Consider the following 16072-nt stretch of genomic DNA (forward strand, 5'->3'; position numbering starts at 1 on the left):
TATAACCCTGTGAATGGGCTATCCCTTCCTTTGTGTGTCCTGCAATTTCTCATTGAGAGGTAGATGTTACGAGTATTTTGTTGTAGCAACTTTGGAAACCTAATTCTGCTCTTTGGGGACTGTTATATTTTGATTATTGAGGTTTGGAGCCATCTGGTTGTGACTTTTACAAACTATTTTTGTAAGATGTGTATTCCCTATTGTGTATGGTCACCAAAATCTCTGTTTTGTTATCTTTATGGCCAGCCAATTACTTGCCAAAGTTTTTCTCATATGCCCGACTCCCAAGGGGGAAACATAATTACTGTTTCTTTAAATCCTCTGGAAACCACTTCAGTTGGTGGGGATTGAAAACAATGGCGGACTGCCTTTGTGCTTGTCCCTTAGCAGTGAAAAGCAGCAATCAGAAATAGCAGCATATAACCCCAACATTTGGAAAACAAGGTTCTCATTGCCCACCCTGGCCCCACAAGCTATATGAGGACCATGGACAGCAGTCCCTGTGGCTCTCTGCTATGAAGGTAGCCCGGACTGAGTGAGAATGCTGAAATTCACTGAGATTAACTGAAATTTACCAGCCTCGTCATCAAACTCTCCCTTAGATGCTGCAGGACTACAGAGTTTCAAATTAGTTACTTTACAGAATTTCTGTCATTTAATAGTTGTTTAGGTGAGGTACAGATTCCAGAAGCTTCCTATTCCACCATCTTTTCTGACATCAATCCTGCTTGATTTGTTTTGAAGCAATGTTATTAACTTTGTACAAGTGTAACATGTTGAAGGGCCCCCACCCATAAGATGGCGAAATTCCTGCTTCTCTTCTGGGTCCTTGATTCCCGCCGACACCATCTGAACCCCAATCACCCCTTGCCCCCCTAATCCCAGCACCTAGCCAATAGCCACCAGCCCCGTAGAAGTGACACCACAATCACCCCATGCCCCTTCCTATATAACCCAGCACCTTTCCCCAATAAAGCGGAATTCTCCGGTGAATTGCTGCTGTGTGTCGCTCCCTTTCCTTTCATTGGTGCCAAAACCCAGGAGACGGGACACCTCAACTGTGCCTCGTCTTCCCCCGACACCAGAAGCAGCTTGCCCTCGTCCTCTTTTTCCGGCGCTGGCTCCTCACACTCACCACTCCTCTCTGGCCTTTGGGTAAGTTTTCCCCCGGGTGGGCCACTCTTCCCCGAGCTATCGCAGCGCCATTGACTGTGATTGTCCAGCAAGGCCCTGACGCTCGGGGATGAGGAGGGAACTCTCCCCGCCTCCGGCCTTCATGGCTGCAGCGGACCCTCAGGCCCCTCCTCCGACAGCCATAAACGAGGTGACTCCTTTGCGGATGAGAACGCTCTCTTTCTCCCCCCACCTCCTCCTTCTGTTGCTTCCGCCGAAAATCCCTTCTGCCGAAAACTCCTAGTACTAGGTTCCTTGTGACTCCAGCACTCTGTCTTCTTAGAGAGTCTGGGTGACGACCCACACTTCCTAAGAAACCGACTCGTATACGAGTTTCCGCAGACCCCCAAGGATCACCGGGGACGCCCTTTGTCCCCTTGCCGTCTGCTCCCAGTCCGAGGGTCTCCGTTCGTCTTCCCCTGTTTGTCTCCTTCTCTGTCCTTTAGCCATGGGAGCCTCCTCATCCCTCCCTGGAAGTTCACCTCTTGAATGCCTGCTCAAGCATCTAGCCACCCTCTCCCTGACGCCTGATATAAAACCAAAACTTCTCCGCAAATACTGCTCCCAAGATTGGCCGACATACCCCCTAGACAATAACAACCAATGGCCGGCAGGGGGAACTCTTGATCCTGACATCACTCGCGATCTCTTTAACTACTGCCAGCGCCTGAAAAACTGGAAGGAGATTCCCTATACCGAAGCTTTCCGCCTCCTCCTCCCGCCCCCCCCCAAGTTCTCCTAGCCTGCAAGCCGTCTCCCCCGCAGAAGCCTCCCGTTCACTCCCTTCCCCCTCCTCTCCTACAACAGCCCCGCCCCCTTCCTCCACCACCATCTCCTCCCCCACCTCACCCCCCTGCAGATCAAGCCTGAGCCTTTCAGCTCCCCTCTAAGTTCCAACAGCCTCCTCTGTCTTTGCCCCCATCACCTGTTTCTCCCCCACAGACTGAGCCTGAACCCTTCAGTCCTCCTCAGACTCGGTCCCGAGGGCCTCCCAAAATTATCGCCCCCCTCCGGGAGGTAGCAGGATCCGAAGGCATCGTGCGCGTTCACGTCCCTTTCTCCTTAAGAGATTTAGCCCAACTTGAGAAACGCCTAGGTTCCTTTTCCACTGATCCCACGACATATATCAGAGAGTTTCAATAGACCCTCCAGTCATACAGCCTCACACATCATGACATTTTCATGCTCCTGGCCAATACCCTCCTTCCTGAAGAGCACAGACGGGTTTGGGACTTCGTCCAAACACACACCACCGAAACCCACAGGACTGACCCCACCTATCCCCCTGGCCCCACCACTGTCGCCAAACAAGACCCACACAGATTATAACACCGCCGTGAGTCTCTGCTCTCGAGATATCTTCGCCTGCTGCTTAATAGCAGGTCTCAAAAATGCAGCTCATAAAGTAGTCCATTTTCAAAAGCTCCAAGACATAATTCAAAGGAAAGAGGAAACTCACTCCAAGTTCTTAGACAGACTCTCTCAAGCCCTATTACAGTTACCAGCCTGGACCCAGAAACGCCTGACGGGAGACATGTCCTTATGACATACTTCCTAGCTCAAAGCTACCCTGACATTAAAGCTAAACTCAAAAATTTAGAACAGGGCCCCACTACTTGACAGACTGAGAGCCTAACAGTGGCCTTTAAAGTCTTCCATAACCGGGAGGAGGAGAAAGAACGCCGTAAACAAAACGCTGATCAGGCCAATTTCCAAATGTTGGCCCAGCTGATAAAACCACAACCTGGGCACTCTTCTACAAACAAGCCCCCCACAGGAGCTTGTTTTAAGTGTGGACAAGAAGGACATTGGTCAAGGGCGTGCCCCTACCCCAGATCTCCTACCACCCCACGCCCCAGATGCCACAAAAAGGGCCACTGGGGGTCTGATTGCCCAGCCACCCGAAGGGGAGGCTGGAAGAACAACCCCCATCCTAAGCCCGCTGTAGTGGGGCTGGCAGAAGAAGATTGATGGAGCCCAGGGGCCTCTTGCCTGACCATTTCCATCACCAAACAGGAGCCCAGGGTTACCTTAATAGTAGACGGTCGCCCCATCTCCTTCCTCCTAGACACAGGAGCCACCTTCTCAGTCTTGCAAGAATACCGGGGCCCTACCACGCCTGCCATTACTCCTATAGTCGGGGTAGGAGGTAAACAGATTTTCCCATTAAAACCTCCCCCCCTTTTATGCACAATCCAAGACAATCCCATACCTTTCTCCCACTCCTTCCTGGTTATGCCCCAGTGTCCCATCCCCTTACTAGGATGGGACATCCTTTCTCTCCTCCATGTTTCCATAACTATATCCACTCCCACAGCCCCCAGTACTCCCTTTCTGATGGCCCTCATAGCCGACAAACCCCCTCTACCCAATGAAAGCTCCAGTTCCGCCCTCATACACCCTGTAAATCCCAAAGTTTGGGACATTACAAGCCCCTCCGTGGCTCTATGTCCTCCTGCCTCTATCAAATTACATGACCCCTCTCAGTATATCTGTCAGGCCCAATACCCCCTAACCACTTCAGCCCTCATAGGCTTCCAACCCATCATTCAAGATCTTTTAAACAAAAATTACCTCAGACCCACTCACTCCCCATTTAATACCCCCATATTAGCTGTTAAAAAAAAAACCAACAGATCTTTCCACCTCGTCCAAGACCTTCGCCTCATCAACATGGCTATCGTCCTTATCCATCCCTTAGTCCCAAATCCATACACCCTTTTATTGCAGATCCCTGCCTCGGCCTCCCACTTCTCAGTCCTAGATCTCAAGGACGCATTTTTTTTCTATCCCGCTGGACCCCTCCTCCCAAGATTTTTTCGCCTTCACCTGGACAGACCCATACACAAGACATTCTGAACAACTCACTTGGACAGTTTTGCCACAAGGCTTCCGAGTCCACCTTATTACAATACATGGACGATCTTCTACTCTGCAGTCCCTCGTGGGAACAGTCTCAACTTGACACTGCCTCCCTACTTAACCTTCTAGCTTCCAGAGGTTACCGGGTATCCCCCGTCAAAAGCTCAACTCTCTTCCCCTTCTGTCACTTACCTCCGATTTCTTCTATCTCAACAAAGAAAGTCCATTACCTTAGACAGAAAACAGCTCCTCTCTGACCTGCCCATTCCCAAAACCAAGACAGAAATCCTTTCCTTTCTAGGCCTGGCTGGGTATTTTAGAGCGTGGATCCCTAACTTCTCCCTGTTGGCAAGACCCCTATACGACCTCAGCAAGGGCCCCCCTGAAGAACCATTATCCTCCTCACCCCAACACTCCTTCATTAAGCTCCGTCGAGCCCTTGTGGAAGCCCCAGTTCTCCATCTTCCTGATTTGTCGAAGCACTTCTCATTATACATTCACGAGAGGTCCAGTCAAGCTCTAGGAGTCCTAGGCCAAAATTATGGCCCATCCTTTGCCCCAGTAGCTTATCTTTCCAAGCAATTAGACCCCACAGTTCGGGGATAGGCCCCCTGCCTACGGGCATTAGCCGCTGGACAGCTCTTGCAGAAGGAAGCTCATAAACTGACATTTGGGGCGCCCCTTACCATTCTGTCTCCACATCACCTAAAGGATCTCTTAACCTACAAAGGTTTACAGACTCTCCCTCCCTCCAGACTCCTGACCTTACTGTCCTCTTTCCTCCAAAATCCCATTCACCCCCTTTGCCATCCATACCCGAATCATGACTTTTTCCTCCTTTACTGCTCCCTCGCTCTCTCTCGCTTTTTTTCCTCATTCCTATTGTCTTCCCCGCCACCCCGGCCTCCTTTGTATGGCGATTCAAAGTCAGACAGACTTACACACAGCATCAAACAAAAATTACTACCCTCATTGCCACATCAGACTGCCCTCTGAAAGGCTGCTCCGAGCCTTTATACCTCCACTTTCCTCCCTCCACCGAAGTGCTCACTAGCAGCTACCTTTATTCTCCCTACCTCTGCTTCCTCTATGACCAAAGACAAGCCTATTGCAGGCGATGGCCAGACACCTACGGGGGATGTCACTACTGGTCTTGCATCATTCATTACATGGGTAACTCCCGGTACCCACAGTATTACTCCTCCAACCCATTCTCTTCAATACTAACAAACCCCTTCCTCACCTGGCTGTGGCCCATTGCAGGCCCTATGATAATCATTCTTCTTGCCTGTCTCTTCTTACCTTGTATAGTAAAGTTTATCAAATCCCAAGTCGGTAAAATCTCTAATCAAACTTTCAACCAGCTTTTACTCAGGAACTACCAGCTTTTAGCCACAGAAGATCCCTCACCCTCACGTAACCTCCTCACCACACGCTGAGATGGACCCCTCTCTCCACTGGAAACTGTTCCTGGGAACAATGGCCGCAGACGCCTGGCTTCTGGCACCCGTATCCTCTTGGCACCATTAGAATCAACAAGTCCTCAACCTATGGTTACAGGGAACCTTCACTGATTTCCAACCTGAAGAAGTCCACATCTACTCGTCCTTACTGTGGGGAGTCCTATCAATCCTTTCCTCCCAGTCCTCAAGCCCTCACTCCCTTCTCCACCCCCGTTCAGCAGGAAGCAGTCAGAAAGAAAGCAACGTCCACAACCCCATAGAGGAGAAAGGGGGGAATGAAGGGCCCCCAACCGTTAGATGGCAAACCTCCTGCTTCTCTTCCGAGTCCTCGGTTCCCGCTGGCGCCACCTGAAGCCCAATCACCTCTCTCCCCCCTCCCAATCCCAGCACCTAGCCAATAGCCACCAGCCCCGTAGAAGTAACACCACAATCACCCCATGCCCCTTCCTATATAACCCAGCACCTTTCCCTAATAAAGCGGAATTCTCCGGTGAATTGCTGCTGTGTGTCGCTCCTTTCCTTTCACATGTTCCCACCTTTAATTTTCTAATCCCTGTTTGCACAGTCCTTGCTCATAAATCAAAGAAGGAACTTGCTTGCTCTCTGGCCATCTTCTAGCTGTGAATGTTAAAGTAACTATACATGGCCCCTTGCACAATACAGCACCTACTGGTTTCCTCTCTGCTTATGCTGAAAAATCAGTGGTCTAGTTAGGTGTCTAAACCTGTACCTTAGACACTCTCGCATAGAATGACAGAGTGCCTTGGTAGGACCAATTTTTTTATTTGAGCCAGAACTATTTTCTTACCAGTTCCTGGAGAGTTTCAACCTGAACAAGATCAGCACCTTGTGAGACACAGAATCTTTGACTGAATGTCCAGTTTTTGGTGTCATCAGAAAAGTAGAAACACTTTCTTTGGAAACCAGTCCAGCTCTCCGGGCATGCAGCTTCAGGGCATTCTGATTGCTTTTGATGGAATTTAACTCTAGTTACTGAAAATAAAAACAGCTTGCTTTTATATTTTCTTTTATATATTACCCAATGCTTTTGAATATATTTCCCAGTAGCCTTATGAAATACTAAAATTTTATCCTTATTTTTCAAATGAGAAATATGATGCTGAAAATTATTGTATAGATTATACAGCAAATGGCAAAGCTGAGATTCAAACTAAAGCCTTTGTTAGTGGAAGAGTTGAAGGAGTTAATAATGCCTTAAATTCTGGGTCTTGTACCTGTCTGCCTAGATTTTAACAATGTTACCTTTCTTTAAAATACCAGCTACATCAATAGCAACATTTGATGGGTCTTAGAGAACAGATAGTTCTGCAAGAACTCCAGATACCTTAATAAATAAAATGAGGCACAGAGTACAGAATTCTGGAGTAGTTACTTGAGATAAAATAGTCAGACACATGTCTCCATAATCCCATGAGGATGAGAGAAGTTTTACCCCGACCCTCCTTCTACTAAAGAAATTTTGTGAGGCTCTCTATTTTGAAACCAACAATACTCCATTGTACATACAGGCTTTTGTGATAAAATTCCCATAAAACCAGGAGAGATGCTCTCTTCAAGTAGGATTGACAGCAAGGAACCTGCCTCTAGATGGTCTTTACTGAGCTGCTGGTTGCAGACAGTTCCTTCTGTGGCCATCTTCTGTCAATTCAACAGCTATGGAAGTTTCTGTAGCAGATCAGGAAGTTGTGTACACATAGCATAATTTCCATGATGTGATTGGCCTGAGATTTGCCTCTTATGATACCAGCTCCTGGCCATGGATAATCACTGATACATCCTGAATGTCTAATCTCATAACACCAGTAAAATAATGTGTCCTGAGGCACTCATTAAAAACCAGACACCAAACTATACCTATAAGAGGAAGTATATAATAATTTCAGGGACCAGACCTGTTTCTTTCCAAATTGATGCAGACCTATTGTGCTTTCACTGCTTGTACATCAACCAGTTTAAAAAGGAGGGACAGATTAGAGGATGAGCACAGATGTTGGCTCCTCATCAGGGATCTTTTTCTGTTAAAGGGTTAGTTGAAAGGAAGAGAAACACAGAATGGGTAATGAAGGAAGACCGCCACAAGCATCAGTTAAGTTCTTATGATTATTTCAAGAACTGAAGGCTATAGACTTAAAATGTGTTTCAAAAACAGTTTATTGGTTAATATTGAGGTATGTAAGTCTACTTTTTTTTTATTTTGGTATCATTAATGTACAATTACATGGGCAACATTATGGTTACTAGATACTCCCCATTATCAAGTCCACAGCACATACCCATTACAGTTACTGTCCATCAGCGTAGTAAGATGCTATAGAATCACTACTTGTCTTCTCTGTTATACTGCCTTCCCCATGCCCCCCCTTACATTATGTGTGCTAATCGTAGTGCCCTGCTTTCCCCCTAACCCCCTTTTACTACCCATCCTCCCCAGTCCCTTTCCCTTTGGTAACTGTTAGTCCATTCTTAGGTTCTGTGATTCTGCTGCTGTTTTGTTCCTTCAGTTTTTGCTTTGTTCTTATACTCTACACATGAGTGAAATCATTTGGTACTTGTCTTTCTCCGCCTGGCTTATTTCACTGAGCATTACTCCCTCTAGCTCCATCCATGTTGTTGCAAATGGCAGGATTTGTTTTCTTCTTGGCTGAAAAATATTCCATTGCGTATATGTACCACATCTTCTTTATCCTTTTTCTTTTATTAAGTAAGTACTGTTGATTTAAATCTCTATAACCTGTATTTTTGCCTCATCAATATGTAATATTTTTGGCTACAGAATGGCAAGAACAGATCATTCTCTGTAGAATCATAAAAATATTAAAAGAGAAATGAAGATCACCTAGAACATGGACTATTTCAAACATTGATGAGTCTAAGATTTATAAGCCGCATTAGAAGGAACTGTTAGGATACTGCCTCTGGATGCAATAATGGGGGTGGGTTTTGTATTACTACTCAAGTTGAGTGGGGTTTAGAGGAATGTTCTTGTAGTTTTCTCTGTCAAACTTGGTTTATGTTAGATGCAGTGTAAGCATGGTTTGAGCTGTACCTTCAGAACCAAGTTTCCTCCAGGGTATGCAATCCAAGAAAGAATCTGTGTGTTTCCTCTCTCTCTCTGTCCCTTCCTTTGACCTACTAGACACGAGGCCGCTGCATCTACCAGGTGACAAACATGTTGACCCAGCCAGAACAGGTGTTCCCTCTCCATGTATGTTTTGCGAAGTTCAAGTTTAGGTAGAGAAAGTGATGAGTAATCACCCTGCTAAGGGTTTCTATCCAGAAGTGGACCTGAGCAAATAGCACACAGAGAAATCTTTAAACCAAGGGTGACCTTGAAGGGTTAAGTATCACCTCTTCCATGTTTTCTTTACCTATAATCTTATAACACTTCAATTAAAGACAATAATGGTGATGGCCATTATTTTTATCACTTACAGCAATAAAAATAGCAGCAAACAATTTTTGAAGGCTTTATTTTTATTAGGCATGATTCAGTCATGTAAATCTATCTAATCAAATTGTTTAATTCTAATAACATTTGGATATACCAGATTTACAGTTATTTATTCCATCACCTTAGCTATTCAGCGAACGATAAATTCTGTACTTTTTGTCCACTAGCAGTTTTTTGCAACCCAGGTACTTAAAAGCAGACTTTGCCACTGAAAGACCATGTAATTTCACAGTGACACCAGAGGGCAGTTACAGATTTCAAAACTTACTGACTAAGGGCAAAGTATGACTGACTAAGGGCAAAAGTCACAGGCAAAGGTAGAAACTATCAGGAGTTGTTTTACATGACATATCATGCTGAGTGGTTTGTACCACAGGTCCCCAAATAAGTTTTCAGTCAAAATAATATAAGAAAGTGAAAATTAAGACTGTAGTCTACATAGGACTGGAAAATCAGTCCCTCAGACATCAGCTCTAATGATCTTACAGAACATACAAAAGAAAGCCAAAGCAGAAAATAACAAAAATTATCTTTTAAACCTATTAGTTCATGCCAGGCACTGGTCTATGTATTTTTTTGTTGTTGTTATCATTAATCTACAATTACATGCAGAACATTATGTTTACTGGACTCCCCCCTTCACCAAGTCCCCTCCACAATCCCCATTATAGTCACTGTCCATCAGCATAGCAAGATGCTGTAGAATCACTACTTGTCTGCTCTGTGTTGTACAGCCCTCCCCATGCCTCCCCCCCGAATTATACATGCTAACCATAAGGCCCCCTTTCTTTTTCCCTGCCCTTATCCCTCCCTTCCCACCCATCCTCCCCAGTCCCTTTCCCTTTGGTAACTGGTAGTCCATTCTTGGCTTCTGTGATTCTGCTGCTGTTTTGTTCCTTCAGTTTTTCTTTGTTCTTATACTCCACATATGAGTGAAATCATTTGGTACTTGTCTTTCTCCCCCTGGCTTATTTCACTGAGCATAATACCCTCTAGCTCCATCCATGTTGTTGCAAATGGTAGGATTGGTTTTCTTCTTATGGCTGAATAATATTCCATTGTGTATATGTACCACATCTTCTTTATCCATTCATCTACTGATGGACACTTAGGCTGCTTCCATTTCTTGGCTATTGTAAATAGTGCTGCGATAAACATAGGGGTGCATCTGTCTTTTTCAAACTGGGCTGCTGCATTCTTAGGGTAAATTCCTAGAAGTGGAATTCCTGGGTCAAATGGTATTTCTATTTTGAGCATTATGAGGAACCTCCAAACTGCTTTCCACAATGGTTGAACCAATTTACATTCCCACCAGCAGTGTAGGAGGGTTCCCCTTTCTCCGCAACCTCGCCAACATTTGTTGTTGTTTGTCTTTTGGATGGTGGTGATCCTTACTGGTGTGAGATATCTCATTGTGGTTTTAATTTGCATTTCTCTGATGACTAGCGATGTGGAGCATCTTTTGATGTGTCTGTTGGCCATCTGAATTTCTTCTTTGGAGAACTATTCAGCTCCTATGCACATTTTTAAATTGGATTATTTGCTTTTTGTTTGTTTAGGTGGGTGAGCTCTTTATATATTTTGGATGTCAAGCCTTTGTCGGATCTGTCATTTATGAATATATTCTCCCATACTGTAGGGTACCTTTTTGTTCTATTGATGGTGTCCTTTACTGTACAGAAGCTTTACAGCTTGATATAGTCCCACTTGTTCATTTATGCTTTTGTTTTCCTTGCCCGGGGAGATATGTTCATGAAGAAGTTGCTCATGTTTATGTCCAAGAGATTTTTGCCTATGTTTTTTTCTAAGAGTTCTATGGTTTCATGACTTACATTCAGGTCTTTGATCCATTTCGAATTTACTTTTGTGTATGGGGTTAGACAGTGATCCAGTTTCACTCTCTTACATGTAGCTGTCCAGTTTTGCCAGCACCAATTGTTGAAGAGACTGTCATTTCCCCATTGTATGTCCATGGCTCATTTATCAAGTATATTACTTGACCATATATGTTTGGGTTAATGTCTGGAGTCTCTATCCTGTTTTCACTGCTCTGTGGCTCTGTTCTTGTGCCAGTACCAAATTGTCTTGATTACTGTGACTTTGTAGTAGAGCTTGAAGTTGGGGAGTGAGATCCCCCCACTTTATTCTTCCTTCTCAGGATTGTTTTGGCTATTCGGAGTCTTTGGTGTTTCCATATGAATTTTTGAACTATTTGTTCCAGGTCATTGAAGAATGCTGTTGGTAATTTGATAGAGAGTGCATCAAATCTGTATATTACTTTGGGCAGGATGGCCATTTTGACGATATTAATTCTTCCTAGTGGTCTATATATTTTATTTATATTATTTATCCTGATAACAACCCTAGAAAGTAGACTTTATGCCCTTTTTTACAGATGAAAAAACTAGGACTAGGATTCTAAGTAATTTTCCCAAAGTTCCACGGCTCAGACTTGAAGATTTGGAACTTGAATCCCAATAGTTTGGTGGTGAAATGTGTATGCACTTAACCACTGCTCCAGTCCCTTTCCAACTTTTAGAAGGAAAAGCCTCTCGCCAGAATTTTAGTGAATGATGTGATTAGAGAAATTGGCAAGTTGGAAAATGAAGCGCAGATACTTAAAATTATATTCAAAAGGATAAAATATTAGAAACTTTTTCAATCAGTGATCATTTATTGAACAATTTACTCTGTATCAAGTACTGGGCTAGGGACTAAGGATACAGAAAAAAAAAGTATTCCCTCAAGTTCCTCAAAGCAAGCATGAAAAGCATACACATAAATAAATGCTTACACCATCGGGAACAAGTGCTATGAGAACTCAGAGCATGCAACCAATATTAATCAATACATTCCTGAAAAATAGAAGTGTGAAAATACATTTGTTTTAAACGGGGGTAAATTCTAGTGGATCCAAAATAACTGGGTCAGAATCTTGTCTTGCCATATATGAAGTATATGACTTTGGGGCAATTTATTCAACCATTTCTGATTTTCATCAAATTTTATTACATTATGGGTTCATATGATTTTAGGAATTTGAGCTTTTTTAGCAGTATGCTCATAACTTCAATACTGTCTTTTAACTAAAAGCAATTTGAGTTTTCCAACAAATTATAATATTCACTATATACTTAGTATGCTCCAAACATTGACCAAGTTCAATCATATACAAATGCATTTAATCATTATAACAACCCTGAGTAAACTCAAGCAATGAAAGATTATCAGAGTTGTGCAAGATTAAAAAGCTACACAAACAAAAGAGAATTCACATCCAAGCATTCTAAATCCAGAGTCTACCCTCAACTCTGCTCTTAAACTCTCTACTGTCCCCAACCTGTAATCTAGCCAGCAGCTTGGTGACCTACGAGGAATTTAATAAAAGGTGAACAAGCATGTATGGAGGATGAGACAGGACATAAAAAATATAGGAAGACAAGAGCATATATTTCAATTGGTTTTCTGTTCTTGAATTAAATCATGGATTTTGTTTTGAATTACCCAAGGGAATAGTTCTCTGTATCACTCTGCTATTATCAAGGAGTGTGACCTAGTGTGAACTACCACTGTGTCCTGGGGTATGTATATTTGCCTAGGCAAACACATGTTTTCCTGAAAAAATTATATATTAATCCAGTAGGCCATTTTTTTATCATAGCAATTCTTCCATATTCTTCACAGTAAAAAGGAGAAATAATTCCAGAGGGTGTCGTACACGTGCCTGTTTCCCTGAAAAGCACACCCCCAAGATTGGAAGGCAGCAAAAATGATGGACTAAGAGACTCCAAGCTTTCATTCCTCCTCAGAAACATTTTAAAAAGTAAAAAAATGAGTAAGCAAGCACCCTATCAAGAAAAGGGCATCTTCAAAGTGGTAGGAAAGTTTTGTGGTATTTTTATCTACCCATGAGATACCCTCTAATGCATAGATACTATCTAATATATATAGTAGCAGTTTTGATGTAAAGAAAGGGGGCAGACTAGTTCCCTGTTCCCTCTCTCAGAATGCAGGGAGCAGAGCAGACCTTTGTGTAATATTTTCACGTCTCGGCGCTGCCACAAGGACTGGTGTCTGTTTTGCCAACTTGGATGTGAGACAGCAAAGCAGCAGCCACTGGGAGAGGGAAGTGCAGGAAACCAGGGCCCGCAAATGACAAGCAAGAGATCTGAGGTGGAGAGAGAGCATAAACCCTCTGCGGTCCTAAGGAGAAGCCAGAACTGTCTGGGAAATTATGGCATCCAAAAGCAGTTCCACTTATGGAAGAATTTGGAAAACCCCATACAGGCCCAGGAAAGACACAAAATCAGAAAAACCTGAGACAAGCAACCCAATTGAAAAAGTCATTTCTCCCAAGGAGATAACCAGATGGCCACATAGTACATGAAAGATGCTCAGCCTCACTAATTAGGGAATTGCAAATGAAAACCACCATGAGATGCAACTTTGTCCCCACTGGGTGGCAACTATACAAACACAAAAAAAGGAAAATAAAGTTGGCAAGGATGTGGAGAAATTGGCACCCTCTTGTGTTTCTGGTGGGAATGTAAAATGGTGTAAAAGTTTAGCAGCTGTTAAACATGGAATTACAGTATGATCCAGTCGTTCCCTTTCTATGTATACACCACAGGAAGGGAAAGAGACTCAGATGTATGTACTACACCATTGTTCACAGCATTATTCACAGTATGGCCCAGTAAACACAAATGTTCCTCAACAGATGAATGGATACATCATATGTAGATGTAATAGAATATTTTTCTGCCTTAAAAAGGAATGAAAATGTATACTATGAGATGGAGGAACCTTGAAGATATTATGCTAAATGAAATAAGCCAAATATAAAAGGGCAAATATTGTACAATTCCTCTCAAAGGAACCCTAGGAAAGGTATATTTGTAAAGATATAAAGTAGAAAAATGGTTTCCAGGGCTGAGTCCAGAGGGGAGAGTGGGAATTTATTGTTTAATGGGTACAGAGTGTCTGCTGGGATGATGAAAAAGTTCTGGAACTGATAGTGGTTATGGTTGGACATACATTGTGAATGTATTAATGTCACAGAACTGCATACAAAAATGCTTAAATGGTAACTTTATATTATGTATGTTTTACCATAATTCAAAAAATATCAAATAAAAAGAGTCTAAAACATAGAAGGATATATACACTATAGTAGATTATGGGTGATTTTTTTTTTTGAGAAGGCATCTCTCATATTTACTGATCAAATGGTTGTTAACAACAATAAAATTCCATATAGGGGACTCAATGCACAGTTATAAATCAACCCCAAGCCTATATCTCAACAGTCTCCAATCTTCTGAAGCATAACAAACAAGTTCTTACATGGTGAACAAGGTCTTACATAGTGAATAAGTTCTTACATGGTGAACAGTGCAAGGGCAGTCATATCACAGGAACTTTCAGTTTTGATCACGCATCATGAACTATAAACAATCCAGTCAGATATGATTATTCATTTGATTTTTATACATGATTTATATGTGAATCCCACATTTCTCCCTTATTGTTATTATTATTATTTTTTAATAAAATGCTGAAGTGGTAGGTAGATGCAAGATAAAGGTAGAAAACATAATTTAGTGCTGTAAGAGGGCAAATGTAGATGATCAGGTCTGTGCCTATAGACTAAGTATTAATCTAAGCTAGACAAGGGCAACAAAACATCCACGGATGCAGAAGATTTCTCTCAAAACGGGGGGGGGGGGTGAAGTTCTAAGCCTCCCCTCTGTTGGTCCCCAATTTCTCTCCTGATGGCCCCCCTGCAACTGTGCCTGTCTTAGGTTGTTTCTCCCTTGAGGAATCTTACCCGTCTCTGGCTAACCAGTCATCTTCCGAGGCCATACAGGGAAATGTAAAGTTGGCAAGTGAGAGAGAAGCAATATTCTTTGAAAAGGTTAGCTTTTTACTTCTTTGCAGATTTATGCCCTGTGGCTTCTATGCCCAGCATTTGTCTTGAGGTATCTTTAACACTTGGAAGAATTATGATACTCAGTAATTTCGATATGAGGCACGAATTCTATTTAAGGGTTGTAATTAGGAAGGAAGAAGAAAAGCTATAGAAGTAGCAGACGGAAGAAAACATGGGAAGATTGATTATTTCTTTGACATATCTTCTTGTAGTGTAACATAAGATGTATAGGTTTTAAACTACTAATTAAATTGCGTGCACACATTAACATAATAGGAATACAGCTACATAACCAAAGCAGACCTACAATTACCAGCCATCTCCAGTGAAACCAAGAAAACCAGTTAGGCACCCTAGGCATTTGTGAAAACTTATCTATGATATGATGGATATTGTCTAACTGAATTTGAATAGTTTGAGAAAAATCAGACAATTTAAAACAACACATTCCTGGGAACTGTTCACATCCCATATGTTCTTTTAACAGTAGGTAGTCTATAGTCGCAAGATTTTGGAGCGCTGCAACTTGCACTTCTCCTAATTCTTGGTTGAGTTCCGACAGTATAAATCCAGTCAAATTTGTTGTTTTACTGTATGCACAGGCCAGCTTAGATATCTCCTTCTTCATTCCAATGGCAAGTCCAGGAACCAGTGGGATGAATGCAGCTACAACTGCAACAGCACCAGGATCTTTGTTGAAGTTTTTTGATGATCATCTTCTGGAATGACTCTTCCAGAGAATGTTGAGGTTGGAAATTCTTCTTCATATTGTATCTTAATTCGTTTTCTGGGTAGCCAAATTAGGCTTTGATCCTCTGTATAAACACAAACAGACCCTTTGCCCACACTTTGATATGCCCTTTATACTATTGTGAAGAACTTATTGGAGATCACCACACAGGAACTGCTTTTTTTTTTTAAGAGAAAGGAATATTATCAGAAAAATGTACTTCCATAGCTGATCATCTGACACCCTTTAAATGATCAAAATTAAGGATATTTAAAGCATGCATTAATCGGTGATTTGCAGTTAGTTTTATCTTATCAGGGAGTAATCCCTCTTTTCTTTTTTTTTTTGTTATCATTAATCTACAATTACATGAAGAATATTATGTTTACTAGGCTCACCCCTATATCAAGTCCCCCCCACAAACCCCTTTAGACTCACTG

The sequence above is a fragment of the Manis pentadactyla genome, chromosome 14, assembly GCF_030020395.1.
Source record: "Manis pentadactyla isolate mManPen7 chromosome 14, mManPen7.hap1, whole genome shotgun sequence".
NCBI classification, from domain to species: domain Eukaryota; kingdom Metazoa; phylum Chordata; class Mammalia; order Pholidota; family Manidae; genus Manis; species Manis pentadactyla.